This window comes from Petaurus breviceps, unplaced genomic scaffold, assembly GCF_028583685.1.
Source record: "Petaurus breviceps papuanus isolate PSGF00001 unplaced genomic scaffold, PetGlider_PUasm1.0 90919, whole genome shotgun sequence".
Taxonomy (NCBI): domain Eukaryota; kingdom Metazoa; phylum Chordata; class Mammalia; order Diprotodontia; family Petauridae; genus Petaurus; species Petaurus breviceps.
The window spans coordinates 40,377,408-40,394,106 of record NW_027187378.1 but is presented as its reverse complement, the minus strand read 5'-3'; the positions used below and the strand labels follow the sequence as shown (position 1 = coordinate 40,394,106).

General features: G+C 39.5%; 1 protein-coding gene and 1 long non-coding RNA gene across 7 annotated transcripts in view; one reads left to right on the top strand and one right to left on the bottom strand.

The window, feature by feature from the left end:
- Positions 1–16,699, top strand: part of TACC1 (transforming acidic coiled-coil containing protein 1) — a 191,600-nt gene that overhangs the window by 20,619 nt on the left and 154,282 nt on the right. The window contains exon 2 of one of the 2 annotated variants that reach the window (XM_069075866.1): positions 3,981–4,130. The gene's annotated coding sequence lies outside the window, so the exon portion shown is untranslated. Of the gene's footprint in view, positions 1–3,980; positions 4,131–16,699 lie in introns of those variants that run through there. The other variant, XM_069075869.1, reaches the window with a different exon arrangement.
- The window catches only part of LOC138152110 (uncharacterized), a 138,182-nt gene that overhangs the window by 53,830 nt on the left and 67,653 nt on the right, over positions 1–16,699 (bottom strand). The window contains exon 1 of one of the 5 annotated variants that reach the window (XR_011166031.1): positions 4,119–6,341. The exons of 3 other annotated variants lie outside the window; for them this stretch is intronic. This is a non-coding gene — a long non-coding RNA (uncharacterized lncRNA). Of the gene's footprint in view, positions 1–4,118; positions 6,342–16,699 lie in introns of those variants that run through there. One more of the 5 variants, XR_011166029.1, reaches the window with a different exon arrangement.

The following is a 16,699-nucleotide window of genomic DNA, read 5'->3' as shown; positions in this document are numbered from 1 at the left end:
AGAAAAAAGTCCCTAGGACCAGATGGATTCACAAGTGAATTCTATCAAACATTTAATTTAATTCCAAATACTATATAATATTAAATACTATATAAACTATTTTGAAAAATGGGCAAAGGAGTGCTACCAAATTCCTTTTGCAACACAAATATTATTTTGATACCTAAACCAGGAAGACCAAAAACAGAGAAAGAAAACTGTAGACCAGTACTCTAATGAATGTTGATACAAAACTTTTAAATAAAATACTAGGAAAGATTATAGGAATATATCACAATGATCATATAATCAGATGGGATTTATACCAAGTGTTTCAATATTAGAAAAACTATCAGTATGCTTGACCATATCAATAACAAAAACAACAAAAATCATATGATTACTTCAATAGATGCCAAAAAAAGAGCTTTGACAAAATACAACACTCATAGTCACTAAAACAACAACACTAGAAAGCATGGGTAAAATGGAGCTTTCCTTAAAATAATAAGTAGCATCTTTCTAAAACCATCAGCAAGCATGATCTATAATGGAGTTGATCTAGAAGCCTTCCCAACAAAATCAGGGTTGAAGCAAGGATGCCCATTGTCACCACTATAATTTAATATTGTATTAGAAATGCTAGCTATAGCAATAACAGAAGAAAAAGAAATTAAAGGAATTACAATAAGCAATAAGGTAACAAAACTAATAGTATTTGCAGATGATATGATGAGATACCTAGAGAGTCAACTGAAAAACTGATTGAAATAATTAACAACATTGTCAAAGTTGCGGGATATAAAATAAACCCACTTAAGTGATCATCATTTCTATATATTAGCAACAAAGCCCTGCAGGAAGAGAGAGAAAAAGAAATTCCATTTAAAATTACTGCAGACAATGTAAAATACTTGGGAAACCTGCCAAAGCAAACTCAGTAACTATATGAACACAATTATGAAACACTTTTCACACAAATAAAGTCAGATCTAAACAACTGGGGAAATATTAGTTGCTCATGGGTAGGCTGAGCCAATATAATAAAATGACAATTCTACCTAAATTAATTTACTTATTCAGTGCCATACCAATGAAACAACCAAAAAAGTATTTTATAGAGCTAGAAAAATATAATAACAAAATTCATCTGGAAGAACAAAAGGTGAGGAATATCAAGGAAATCAATGGAAAGAAATTGTAAAGGAAGGTGACTTAGAGGTACCACATTTCAAACTGTATTACAAAATGATAGTCATCAAAACAATCTGGTAGTAAAAAAAAGAGTGGTAAATCAGTGGCATAGATTAGGTATCCAATACACAGTAGTAAATGACCATAGTAATCTAGTGTTTAATAAACATAAAGATCTAAGCTTTTGTACAAGTACTCATTATTCAACAAAAATTGCTGGGAAAACTGGAAATCGGTTTGGCAGAAATTAGGTATAGACCAACATCTCACACCATATACCAAGATAAAGTAAAAATAAGTATATGATCTAAACATAAAGGGTAATATCATAAGCAAATTAAGGGAACATAAAATATTTTACTTGTCAGATCTATGGATAAGGGAAGAACATATGCCTCAACAAGAAATATAAAGCATTATGGGGGGGATACAAAATGAATAATTTTGATTACATTAAATTTAAAAAAAAACACAAATTTTAAAAAGCCACAAACAAAACCAATGCAGGCAAGATAGAAAAAGAGCAGAATACTAGGGGGGTTGGGGGGAAGGGGAATTACAACAAGTTTCTCTGATAAAGGGTGGCTAGGTGGTGCAATGAATAGAGCATGAGCCCTGGAGTCAGGAAGATCCGAGTTCAAATCCAGCCTCAGACACTTAACTAGCCATGTGACCTTGGGCAAGTCACTTAACCCCAATTGCCCAGCCTTCCCCCCTCTAAAAAAAAGTTTCTTTGATAAAGGTCTCATTTCTCAAATATATAGAGAACTGAGTCAAATGTATAAGAATACAAGTCATTCTCAAATTGATAAATGGTCAAAAGATATGAACAGGCAGTTTTCAGAAGAACAAATCAACACTATCGTCATATAAAAAAAATGCTCTAAATCATTATTGACTAGAGAAATGCAAATTAAAATGACTCAGCAGTACCACCTCATACCCATCATAATCTGATATGACAATATCAATATGGAAAAATTGGAACACTAATGCACTATTAGTAGAGTTCTAAACTGATCTAACTAATCTAATTATTCTGGAGGATATTTGGAACTTTGCCCAAAGGGTTATAAAATTATGCTTATCTGTTGACCCAGCAATACATTGCTAGGTATGAATCCCAAAGAGACTTTTTTTTTAAAAAAGGAAAAAGATCTATATGTACAGCTTTTTTTGTGGTGGCTAAGATTTGGAAATTGAGAGTATGTCCATCAATTGGAGAATGGCTAAACAAGCTGTGACGGAATACTATATTGTGCTATAAGAAGTGACAAGCAGGATGGTTTTAGAAAAACCTGGGAAGACTTGCATGAACTGATGCAAGGTGAAGTGAGCAAACTAGGAGAACACTGTATACAATAATAGCAATATTGTTAATTTTAAAGGATTTAGGATGAAAAATGCTATGCACCTCCAGAGGAAGAACTGATAAAGTCTGAATGTGGATCAAAACATACTTGTTTTTTGTAAAACTTTCTTTATTTTTCTTGTTGGGATTTTTTATCTGTTTTTTTTTCTTGCAACATATCTAATATGGAAACATTTTCTGCATGACTGCATAAGTATAATCTATGTCAAGTTGCTTGCCTCCCCAAAGAGGGGGAAAGGGAGAGAGGGAGGGAATTTGGAACTCAAAATTTTTAAAATAACAATGTTTAAAATTGTTATTATATGTAATTTTTAAAAAATAAAATATCAAGTATGAAAAAAACTTAACATAGAATATTAATCCTACCAACTCTTTATTTGCCTGGTATAATAAGATTGCAAAGATCTGAAAGGAATTTGTAGTCCAGTCTTTAGAAGATCCACTAATCCAACATTCTTACTTTACAAACAAATAACTATTTACATAGTAATACATTAATTTCAATGCTTAAATACCATAACAATGTTTCAGTTATTCCCTTTGAGTCTTTGTCTATTCATTCTCCTCTAGAGGGACTTTTATTCATACTAAGATGTAAATGACTGATAACAACTATAACCCTCCCACAAGTATTTTCCTGGGTTTCAAGTTAAAAAGATGAAATTCTAGCAAAAATATTGGTGGAAAATTTTGGGGAGGAAACATATAGCTTTCCTAGCTCCCCCAAAGTTATTGAAAATAAATGTTTTCTACACTGCCTACTTAGAATTCAGGCTCTGATTCCATAGCACTTTAGTCTTTTAGGAGGACATGGGACCAAGAATTCAAACTAGAAGAAAGTTTTTACTCTTTCTTCTAAACACAAATCACTCTCTAAATAAGTCTTCAGTGCATCTGGGTGCACAAATCCCAAAGCAAGGTAAAAATCTGTATCATTTGTTCTGTCCCCAAATCATCTATGATCCTTACACTCTCACCTAACTCTAAGCAGCTCTGTCATCTCTCCCAAACTATCCCTTGCCCCAAACTCTTTGACTTGTTTCCAAACTCTGCTACTTATCCCCACAGCTGTCCCAAATTCTGTCCCCTCTTTCCAAAAGTCTGTTTCTTCTCCCCAAACTCTGTCAACTGTCCTCAAAGCAGCTCTCAGCTCTCTCTAGGTTTCACAGCCCTAGAGGAGAAACAAGTAAACCTTGCTTTTTGGGATCACCTACAATTAAAAGGATTTTTTGAAGGGAAGTTTCAAGGAGGCATTGACAGGAATATGAAGCAGACACAATATTGAGTCACCTCCCCTGGGAGAGTAAAAGTAAAATACCCCTAGGCAAGGGGGCAGGCCTTTCTGGGTCCATTGCTCACTGGGGGCTGTCCTTGGATATGGAACTTTCCACACTATGATTTTCTGGCTAATTATTACCATCTGCTTCATTTTCAGGCAGCAGACCCTTTCCAGGGGCAGCTTGTGAGTTTATTTGCTGAAAATGCAAGAGGAAGGCAACCAGTTGTGACCAGCTGCTTGCAGCCCACAAGTTTTCCTCAGAAGAAACAAGGGCGCTGCTGTTCAGATTGTTACCTGGACTCCTGAGTGAGTAGATTTTTCTAGCAACTCTCTTCCATAGTCACTGATCTAATGCTCTCATCCTTTAGTCTGGTTTTTCAGTCTCACTTGCTGTTCTCTGGCATGCCTGGGAGAACAGTCAGTTCCTTTCCTCTGGACAGCAGTCTAACCAGCATGCACTGCACATGCACAGCTGCAAGCCAGAGCTATGTAATGTGGAAAGAGAGGCCCAGGGTGTGATTCAGTCAATGAACAGCAATTTATTGCTGTAAGCATATTTCAGCCTCATCCTGATGAAGCATTTTCTGGTCTTATGAATGATAAACAAACATTTCAGGGACACTTTCCAACTCAAAGAAACAAAAGGCCATTTAGGTCATGGGATCATAGATCTAGAACTGAAAGAAAATCTGGGGGTCATAAGGTATATTACAGGTCCATAGTTATACTGCCCAGGGGTCAGTGGGAAGAAATGAACATTTTCCGGTGAAGTGACAATCTGGAGAAAAATAAGGAGCAAGTAGGATGGACACTGGAGGATTTCCTGGATGCAATTGTCCTGGGACCAATGGTTTGTAATTCCCTGCCCTTGTTGAAAGCAACACTCAAAACTGGAGATGGTAAGTTGTGAGAGGTTCCTTCAGTGTACAGAGGAAAGAATACTGGAATTTTGAGTCAAAGACTTCAAACTCCAGCTTGCTGCCTGTTTGAACCTCAAGTAAGACTTTTAACCTCCCTGGGCCTTAATGTCCTAGGTATCTTCTGGTTTATCATCTACAATTCTATGGTTCTCTGACTCAATGACCTTATCAATCTGTATGGCAATGTTATAGCTTTTTACCAGTCCCAGAATGAAACCACGTTGGTTTGCCAACAACTTTTCACCAGGAGCCCATGAGGAAAGCATTGTGGGAGACAGGATGGTGGTGTAGGGAATGGGGTTGCTTTGTGAGAAATCATCACAAAAGCAAGTCCATCATAGAAACAAAATAGTCTAGGGATTGTCAAGTGCTTGAAGAGTTAGTACCTGCAGGGAGATTAGATTGTTCCACTTGGCCCCAGAGAGCAGAACTAGGAGCAAAAGTTAGACATTGTTAAGGCAGATTTTGACTCAATCTAAAGAAAAACTCCCTAATAATTAGAACTGCCCAAAATTGGAATAGCTGTCTTGGTAGGTAGTGAGCTCTCCATTGTTGGAACTCTTCAAGCTGAGTATGAAGAACATTATGGGGAGGATTTCTTTTCAGGTACAGGATGGACTAAATGACCTCAGAGGTCCCTCTGAACTCTGATAATCTGTGGTTCTGTGGCTAGCTCTATTCTTGCCTCCAAAAACAGAATCACAGAATTCTGAAGATGCAAAGGAGATGCAAAAGATGAAAAGAACTACTCCAACCCTTCTGTCTCACAATTGGGAAGCTGAAGTCCACCAAATGACTCATCAGAGGTCATACAATGAGTTAAAGGGACAACCAGATCTAGAATCAGGGGATCATAACCAGAGGAGATGTTAAAGATCAAACCCCTGACATTTTACAGATGAGGAAACTGAGGCACAGAAATGCTAAGTGAATCGTCATGGCCACATATATTCCTAGTCCTGTGCTCTGTATACTGTAGCAGACTGTTATGATACCAGATTCCTTTTATGAATAGTTTAAGCCAAGACTTATCTAATGGCTTATGCTAGACCACAGACATTGGTATTGTGGTAGGTCATAGTCATGACACCAGCAGAGAAACACTGTGGAGAAAGGTGGGTTGAATGATGAGACAGATGGTTAAGTGGATTCCTTAATTGGTTGAACATTACCCAAAGAATGTCTACAGATCTCCTGCCCCTCTGAATCACAAAAGAAGACAATAATAATAATACCACTTGGGGAAGGAAATGGCAAACTCCTCCAGTATCTTTGCCAAGAAAACACCACAGACAGTATTGGTGCTATGGTCTGTAGGTTCACGACGAGTCAGACAGGACTGAGTGACTGAACAACAAAAATATCACTACTCACAATAGTTCACATTTCTATAGGACTTTGTGCTATACAGAGTACTTTTCTCAAAATAACACTATCCTTCAGGGTGGGTAGGTGGCACAGTGAAGAGAGCACTGGCCCTGGAGTCAGGAGGATCTGAGTTCAAATCTGACCTCAGACACTTAACACTTACTAGCCATGTGACCTTGGGCAAGTCACTTACCCCCAATTGCCCTGCCTTCCCCCCTCCAAAAAAAAAAGCAAAATGACACTATCCTGTTTGGATAGTGGCTCAAGTATTATTTCCAAGTATTATTTTATAGATGAGGAAACTGAGACGGTTACTTGGCGCAGTGGTTAGGAGTGCTGAGCCTGGTATCAGAAAGACACTCAACTAGCTTTGTGACCCTGAGCAAGTCACTTAGCCTCTCTTGGCCTCAGTTTCCTTACCTGTAAAATGGGGGTGATAATAGCATTTAACTCACAGGAAAAGCTTCTGGAATGAGATAGCATATATACAGTGCTTTACAAACCCCCAAGTGCTATATAAATGTTATTGTTGCTGTTGTTGTTGTGACATACCAGTCAAATAGCTAATAAATAACAGGACTGAAGGAACTGGGAATGTTTAACTTCTAGAGTTTGGCTTAGCAGATTCAGCACCTTTAAGCTTGTAGAAGAGGAAGCTTACTTAGTGTAGCTACCTAAGTCAGAGCATCACAGAGCAGAAGGTGCTTCACAGGAGAGGATTACATAAGTGCCAAGGGACAGAGTTATAAAAGTATGGAGGAATGCCGAGCACTTTGGGTGTGATGAGGCTGGAGGGCCTGAATGTGAGTGAGAATGAGCCAGATCTGGGGGAACAGGATTAATACTCATCAACTTGGAACCAAGAGACTTGGATTTGAGTCCTGGCCTTGACCACTTATCAGCTCTGCAAACTCAGATGAGCTGAAACCCCCTGATGAGTCTTTCTCTTATCTGTAGAATGGATTTTTTTATGCTTGTGATTTCATTGGATTAGGGAATCTCCCACTGAGGAGTCTCTTCCACAGTAGACTGGCACCTACTTGGCAACTTACAGTCTTAGAGGTGGGCAGCTAGGTGGAGCAGGGGATAGAGTGCCCAACCTGGAGGCAGAAAGACTCATCTTCCTAAGTTCAAATCAGACCTCGGACCCTGGGCAAGTCACTTTACCTCTTTGCCTCAGTTTCCTCATCTGTAAAATAAGTCAGAGAAGGAAATGGCAAACCATTCCTGTATCTATGCCAAGAAAACCCCAAATGGGGTCACAAAGAGTCAGACATGACTGAAACACCAAAGGATGAACAACAACATCAAGTCTTAGAGTGTTGCCAGGGGCACTCAGAGGTTAAGTGACTTGTTCAGGGGCACACAGCCAGTATGTGTCAGAGATGAGACTTGAACCCAGCTGTTCCTGCCTCATTAGGCAGTTCTCTCACCACTGCCATTCCAATAAAGAAAAATAAATTAATAACTGGGGGGCTTCATGTGAGAGCACTGGCCACAGTCACATGGTTAATAAGTGACCAAGTTGAAGAAACTGTGATTTCTTCCAAGCTATGTGACCCTGGGAAAGTCACTTAACTTCTAAGTGCCCCAGGCAACTTTCTAAGACCATAAATTGCAGAGAAGGTGCTGATCTGCAGGGAGAAGCATCTCACACGAAGCTCTCCCTTTACTGATGAAATAACAGATCCAGGTTTAAAAAAAACAAAAAAGTCAAAGTGCCTCCCAATTGGGACAAGGAGGTTGGGAGTGAGGGGGGGCCTGGGTTGGGGAGAGCAACACTTAGGCAGATATAGATGACACTGAGCAACTGTTGCCAAAGCAGCCTTTGGCTTGGGTTCCCACTCCATTAGATCTGTCATTTTCCAACGCCATGAATCACATCTCACTCCTATGTCCTCATGGGCTATTGCAGAGTCATCATTCTGGCGTGGGCCCTGGCCCCAGTTTGCAGAGTGGCTGAACTGTTCCAGCCTGGTGGGGTCAGGCCTGCTCTCTTTATTCTGTTCTACCCACTCCTGGTGCTGCTTTTGTTCAGAAGTCCTCTTCTTAAGGTCAGATGCTTGTTTTAGCTAGAAGCAGTGTTCCTGTGACTTGGCAGGACTTTCTGGCTCCCACAAAGCTAAGATAAATAACTACCGTCCCTCCCTGTCCTCCGAGTACAGCCTAGAATACCAAACAATAAAGAATTCTTTTTTTTTACCTTGACTTTCCTTAGACGTTTGATTTAAAATATGCCTCCTTCTGATCTTTTAAACTCAATGTGTCCAAAACTGAACAGATTATCTTTGCTGTTGTTCAGTCTTTTTCAGTCGTGTCTGATTCTTTGTGACCCCATTTGAGATTTCCTTGGCAAAGGTACTGGAGTGGTTTGCCATTTCATTCTCCAGCTCATTTTACAGAGGAGGAAACTGAGGCAAACAGGGTTAAGTGACTTGCTCACAGTCACACAGCTAATAAGTATCTGAAGACAGATTTGAACTCAGGAAGATGTCTTCCTGACTCTTGGCCTGGCAGTTTATCTACCGTACCACGAAGTTGCCCCTTCTTTAAATCCCTCCACACTCCCCCCCCCAAAAAAATTTTTCAGTCTTCCTAGCTTCTCTAGCAAAGATATCACCATCCTCTTAGTCATTCAGGCTCACATTCTAGGTGTTATCCTTAACTTCCAGTTTCTCTCACCCCCAGAGTCTGCATGTAGGCCCAGAAAAGGGAAATTTTTTTTTTCTCAGTATCATACACACAGGCAGCAACATATAACAGATGTGAACACTGGGGTTCGAACCCTGGCTCTTCCATCCTTTTGAATTTAGCAGGTCATTTTGCCCCAGGAGCATATGATGCAATGGAAAAAAACATTTGCAGTCAGAGGACCTCCCCTGCCATCTTCATGATCTTGGGCAAGTGACTGAACCTCCCTGGGTCTCAGTGTCCTTATTTGTAAAACTAAGGGTATTGACTAGATGACCTCTGTGATCACTTCCAGCAATAAATCCTATGATTCTCACTCTGGGGACTTGGTTTCCTTACCTATAAAATGGAGAAATTAAATGGAAAGATCTCTAAGATCTTTACCAGATCTAAAATCCTATGATCCTAACTATTGGGTAATTTCAAGAGGCAACATTAAGTAGTGAACAGGATATTAGACTGGGGAATCAGAAAGAAATGTGTTAATGTAATGCCAATGCAGTATTCATAGCACCGAAGGTGACTATGAATACACCAGCATAGTTCTGAATCACAAAATATAACAGACTCTCCATATAGGAGACAGAAGCAAAACATTTATTATGACACCAGAAAGCCAAATCCCAACACCATTAAACCAAAGCCCAATACCAGAAAGTCAAATTCGTCATAGCAACAAAGAAGTTAATATACCTTATCACCACAGGGAGCAACACCATACCTAGCTGTCTCCTTGCCTGCATTCTCTCTTTTCCCTCCATCTGACTGCTCTGACTCCCAGATTTCTCTAGGATCTACTCTACCCATTCATCAAGCTCCTACCACCACAGGCTCCATGTAATTATATTTAGCCTGTTAAAGGGTAGTGAAGATCTTCAAATTACCATTACAGTTAAATTACACTCCTGACAATTATTAACAGTGTAATCATGAGCAAGTTAACCTCTATGAACCTCAGTTTCTCCATCTGTAAAAATGAGTATAATATCTGTAATACTTACCTCACAATGTTGTTATGAGGCTCAAAAAACACAAAGCATGGGGTGGCTAGGTGGCACAGTGAATAGAGTACTGGCCTTGGAGTCAGGAGGACCTGAGTTCAAATCCAGCCTCAGATACTTAACACTTACTAGCCATGTGACCTTGAGCAAGTCACTTAGCCCTAATTGCCCTGCCCTCCCCCTCCAAAAAAAAAATCCAGATTTCTTGCCAGGCCAGAGGCAATCCAGGTCTGCCTTTCATTGGAGTTAGGAATCTCTTCTTTTAGTGGGTGGAGAGCAGTGAATTTGGAGGTTGAGGATGAGGAGTGTTCTGGGAGGGTTGTTTCCCTCTTTGGCTCTGCAAGTGGGAGATACCCATGTTAAATAAACTGGGTCTCTTCCAGGTCACCAGGTAAAACAGCCATTTTAAAGTGTTTTGTTGTTACTGTTTTAAAGAAACAGAAGTAGCTAATATTTGAAGTCACAGAGTCCTGAAAGTTTGAGTTATGGGCAAATTCCATTGTGACAATGAATAACCAAGGTCTGAAAAAAATTGTTTTACACTTAATACTATTTTATTTTTCCAATTACATGTAAAGATAGTTTTCAACATCCATTTTGTAAGATTTTGAATTCCAAATTTTTCTTCCTCCCTTCCCTCTCCCCTCCCCAAGACAGCAAGCAATCTGATATAGGTTATACATATATAATCATGATAATCATATGAAAAAAATTTTAATCAATAACTTAAATGAAAAGCATACAAAGACCAATCTGTCACTGAACTACTATGTAGGAATAAAAATAACAAGAAAGTGAATTATTGAAGTAAATATCTTGTTCTCCTCCAACCAGTGAATATACATTCAAATTCTGATCAAAGTACTGATTTCAGCTGCCTCAGATGAGGAGGGGTCTCAGATGCCCTCTGAGCAGGGGCTGATGTTGTTCACCACCCTCTTCCCCCTGGACACTGTTCTCTCCTGTTCTCCTCCGACATATCAGATCTCAGTGTTCTTTGCTGGACCACCATCCACCCATGTCCCACATGCTTAGGTGTGGGTATAATTCTAGGACTTTGTCCCTACCCTCTTGTATTTTGTCTCTGCGCTCTCTCTCTCTCTCTCTCTCTCTCTCTCTCTCTCTCCTCTCTCTCTCTCTCAGTGTCCATGGGTTCAGTTATCTCTACCCACACAACTCTCCATTTTACATGTCTAGCACTCAAGGTTCTTCTGAACTATAGTCCTCTATCACCAACTATTGACCTTCTCTATGTGGGAGCCCCAAGGAAATTCCAAAACTGAACTCATTCTCTTCCCCCCATACTGACATCTCTCCCCTACCCCCCAAAATACTCATTAATTTTCCTATTTCTGTTGAGGACACCTTTATCCTTCCAGTCCCTTGATCCTTAACCCATAATCATCCTTGATTCTTCATTCTTCCTTACCTTTCATATCCAATTAGTTGCCAAGTTCTGTGGATTTGACATCCACATTATCTGTTCCATCTATCCCCTTGTCTCCACTCACACAACTATGACTCTAGTTCAGCCTTCATCCCCTCTTGCCTGGACTACTGAACTAGCTTCATTGTCTCCCTACCTCTAGTCTTTCCCCTCTCTTATCCTTTTTTTTTTTTTTAACAGCATTAGACCTGTGATTTCATTGATGTAGACTGAGGAAACTCCTTCCATCAAAGCAGATAAGCAATTGCTCTGCAATTTATAAAGGGTTGCCCAGGAGTATTGAGAGATTAAGTGACTAGTCCAGAGTCTTGAAGTATGTGTCAGAATCACAACTTGAATCCAGGTCTTCCTAACTGATGCCAGCTCTCCATTCACTATGCTAGGCTGCTTCTAAATACAATCTATTTTTTCACACGATTGTCAAATTGCTGTTCCCAAAGCACAGATCTGAATCTGTCACCCCCCTACTCAAGAAGTTTCAGTGGCTCCCTATTGATACTAGGATAAAATTTTTTCAGTAGTTATAGATCTCTTTCATGAGGCTCTGTCATGTTTTGGGACTTAACACAATGAGCACAACGTCATCTGCAAATGGGAACATCTGGATGACCTCATCACCCACGGAAAATCCCTCTCCAACTTTATAACAATAGTGATGATGATGATGACAATAGCGAACATTTATATAGCACCAACTATGTTCCAGGCACTGTGCTAAGTACTTTATAAACATTATCTCACTTGATCCTCACTATAACTCTGGGAGGTAGATGCTATTATTCTCTCCATTTCACAGTTGAGGAAACTGAGGCAAACAGAGGTGAAGTAACTTGCACAAGGTCACAGAACTAGTGTCAGAGGTCACATTAGAACTCAAGTCTTCTGACTTCAGGCCCAGAACTCTATCCCCACCACCAACTTGAACACTGCACTGAGTCTCCTCCATGACTGATGAACACTTTTTGTGAGCATACTTCTTTTTGTTTTATGCCTTACTTAAGACAGCATTTTGTTCTACCAAATCAACTGTTTAAAAAAAAAGATCAGAAAGCAAAAAAAAGAGATTAAATGGTTATAGAACAAGGCTGTCTTTGTTATTAGGGGCAGCTAGGTGGTGTAGATAAAATGCCAACCCTAGAGTCAGAAAGACTCATCAAGTTCAAATCCAGGCTCAGACACAAAACTTACTAACTGTGTGACCCTGGGCAGGTCACTTAAACCTGTTTGCCTCAATTTCATCATTTGTAAAATAAGCTGAAGAGGGAAATGGCAAACCACTCCAGTATCTTTGCCAAGAAAACCCCAAATTGGGTCACAAGAGTCTGAAAGGACTCAACAATCTCTGTTATTCTATCTCTAACCACAAGGGGGAGTGTGTGAACAACAGCAGGAGCTCTCTAGCTGAAAGCAATAGCCTCTAGCCAACCCTTGTTAAAATTCATACATTTCTCCAAATTACTCTACTTCTACTAAGGCCAAGCTTTCAGCAAGGCTTCTGCAGGTCCATCACAAAATATCCTCAGGCAAAAAATAGCTGCTTTCTTCATACCTTAGTTTTCCCCTTTCCCCCCTCACATTAGGTTCATTAAAAAAAAAAAGCTAATGCCAAGGGCTTGAATAATCAGTAATAAGTTGCTAATAAATTACATGGAGTCTCTCTTCTCTAATTGCTTCTGCCCCCACCCCCATCACTGGTTTGCACTGAAGGAAAAATAACAACTGTTTCTTTAAGGATTTTAGTTTTTTCACAACCACCATGTTCTTACTCCACACAATCAAAAAGCAAACAGTTCCAATGAAATCCATCAAGTTTTTATAATAACAGTTTAGATAGCACAGAAATTGAAAGTAAGCCATTAAAATAAAAGAAGACAAAGTTGCCTTTTTTCCTCTCCAGCCCTTCTTCCATGAATGGGGGGGGGGGGGGGGGAGGAGGGTACAGAGCAGAAAGTAAAGGAATTTTTGGTAAATGGAAAAATGGTTTCCCCTCATGAAAGGTTTGGAGAAGGAAGGTTGGAGGAAGGAGCCTTATAAATGGGACTGGTAATGCCCAATAGCCTCAGGGCTAGTTTGTTGCTGCTTTACTGCAGGGGGTTTTTGCTGGGTTGCTAATTTACCCCCACTCAAATTGTGATTTTGAATGGTCTACACACCTTTCCCCAATCTTCTTCCCTCTAAGCCTTGAGTTCATAGCCTCCCTGAAAGATCAGGTGAGGATCACTCACTAAGACTATTTCCTGCTCTAATAGTCAAGATGTGGTCCTGCTAGTCAGTCCTTCCTTAGAGGTTCCTTAGGTAAAGTGGAGACTCCTTAACCCCTTTTTAGAAGTCCATTCGATGTCAAGAACAAAACTACTGAAGGACAGGGAATTCTGGGTAGTCTGCCTGACTACAGGCGGACACCTGGCCCATGAAGTTTCCATGGTAACTACTAGGGATACATATTTTTCATGGAATCTTGAATAATTTTAATATATGGATAAGAGACACCTCATTGGAAGAGAGGTTCTAAGATGTCATTTTGCTCTACTGAATATTTTTTTAAAAATTAATGATAAGTCCTAGATGTGCCTATAGAACAGAGGTTCTTAACCTGAGGTCCACTCTAGGGGTTCATGAAATTGGATGGAAAATATACAGTTGTATTTCAATATAATTGTAATTCAATATAATATTTCAATTACAATTCTCTGTAATCCTACATGTTGTATTGTATGCATTGAAAGACATTATTGGGAAAGAGGTACACAGGCTTTGCTAGATTGACAAAGGAATCCAAGGCACAAAAAACGGTTAATAACTTCTCATATAGAGGAAGTAGAAATGACCCTAAAGAAAATACATATGGAAAGAGTAGCTGAATTGGATTGTGTGCAGAGAGGAGATCCAGGATGGAGGTGACCTAATTTTGAGGGCATTGATGGATAGATTCTATCTGAAGGAGGGGAAGATACTAAATTCATGGAAAAAATCTTGAACCTTATTAGTATTGGGGGGAAAAGTGACCTAGAAAAAAATCAACAACCATCAACCTTTAAGCCTACTTCCTCAAGTTTTATGAGAATCACAAGGGCATCCTCAGTAAGGGCATTAGTAGGGACCAGGCAGAAGTAGTATTATTATTTTTTTTTTACTTTTTTGGAGGGGCAGTTGGGGTTAAGTGACTTGCCTAAGGTCACAGGGCTAGTAAATGTTGTGTCCTCCTGACTCCAGGGCCAGTGCACCACCTAGATGTCCCTAGCAGTATTGTTGTGAGTGACTTGTATATAACAAGTGCAAAATGATTTCTTGTTCAATCAAATTGAATTGAAAATGGTCCAGCTTATTTTTTTTCTACTTTTTGCAAGCATTGGTAGCATTATCTCAAAATAAGGAAGTCAAAGGAAGCTGGATCACATTTTTCTGAAAGTAGTTCAGCTGTCCCAAGGTGACATTCTTCAAAATGAAGGTTTAGTGGATGGATTATCAGAGGAAATTTAAAGTTTAGCCCTAAGCAGAAGGTACTTGGCATAGACAATAGAATTAAAGTACAAGCTTGTGTGTTTTACCTGATTTCATTTCCTCCCAATCCCATGAGTTACAAGGCCAGAGGATAAAATCACAGGATTGTCAGAACTGAAAAGAACCTACCTTTGAAAGCATCTCATCTAATTCCCACAATTACATAAATAAGGAAACTAAGGACTAGGGATTATCCTTAGCAAATAGTACATCCTTCCTTCTGACTAAATTGTAAATGAAGCAAGAGCAAAACATCAAAGGGTAATGCCCTTGGAAAACACTTTATTTAGATGACATACTAAATATTTATTGATCAATTGATTGATTAGACCGTGAGGGTATGGTAGAATGGTTCTAATTATAATTCTCCTTTTTCTCACTGAAATACAAGAAAGGTACAGATTTGGACTGACTATTAAAAGAAGATGTTACATAGGTCTGACTTTTAGCATCTTTCCACAGTGGTGTCTGATAGAACCAAAGCAAGTATGTGAGGAAGAGTCCGGGTAGTGGTCACAGACTTAATTTCCCTAGAAACAGAGCCTGGATTGCATCCTTAGGGAGGGTCAAGGACCTGAGCAAAGTACATTGAATGGATGCTCTCTTCTCATTTTTTATACAAGTGACATCAGTCAAACATCAAAGAAAATGTTAAAGGGGAAAAGATGTCTAAATGCAGGCTGAGGAGTATACAGGGGAAGGGATGAGAGGGACACAGTTATGGGTTATTCTTAGTATCCAGAAATTTAGAGTTAGACCTTTGAGATTATTTAGTCTGAATTTTAAATATAGCAAGTATGTTCTGTCTCACTCCCCCAGAATCAAACAAGCTGCACCTGCCCTTCAGGACGTTAAGGGTACCTTGAAGATTTTAGAGTGTCTCTTCTCTAGTCCCATCATGCCCAGCCCAGCCCAACTGTATTTTCCCCACTATTGAGTGCCAGTGACTAGAGCCTTAGTTCCATTTGGCCACCTTAACATCAATCAGTTCTTATAAAGAGATATTTGCTTTGAAAATATAGTCACAACAAAAGGACAAACATTTCCTGTCAATATCTCAGAGGTACATGCTGTTCTCCCTTACCTCACCTTGGTTGCTGGGTAGAGTGGGCTCAAGCTTAGCTTGGGTTTTACATAGCATTGGTCCTACTAAGTTCACATCCAAATATGGCATGACTACCAGAGAAGTCCTAGTCTTAGCTACAAAGTCCCAAAGGTCATTTTTGAAGGTAACGTTCCAGGAAGGATCAAATGCTGGGTTATCTGCAAAACCTGGATGCTGCAATGCCAAAATCTCTAATCCTTTCACCTAAAATAGAAAAGAACAAGGACATATTCCAGAAAGTCATGTGGTTTGTGGCTTTAGTGGGCATTGACCAAGACACTCCTAATTCTGGTTATGCAAGCCAATCAAAAAGGCATCTTCTAACCATGTGATTAGAAGATTAGAACCAGCTGCAGAATGTCTGTGCATGCTCCATAGTCTCTCAAAGGCATTTCCATTTAACACCATCATCACTCTTTTGAAAACAGTCACTTTAGCCTCTCCATGTGGACAGACTCCTTTGGAAATGTTCTGCACACATGCCAGTCCTCTGCTGGGGATAGATAGAAGAAAACAAGGTCTAGAAAAGTTAAATGACTTATCTAAGGTCACAGATTAAAGCAACATCAGTGAAATCACAAATCTTTTGAAATATAATTTTGTACTCAAATCCAGGAATTCTGACTCCAAATATAATATTCTTTCCACTATAGCACACTATTATAGGCTAATAGTTCAGAAGACCTTGAATAAACATTTATATGTGCCAGCTACCATGCTAAGTGCTAGGAATACAAAGGCAAAAGATAGGCTCTCAAGGAGCTGCCAGGAGGCAAAAATGAGGGGGGAGAGAATTCTAGATATAGCCAGGGGGTGGAGGGTTCAGTGAAAATGCAATCAGG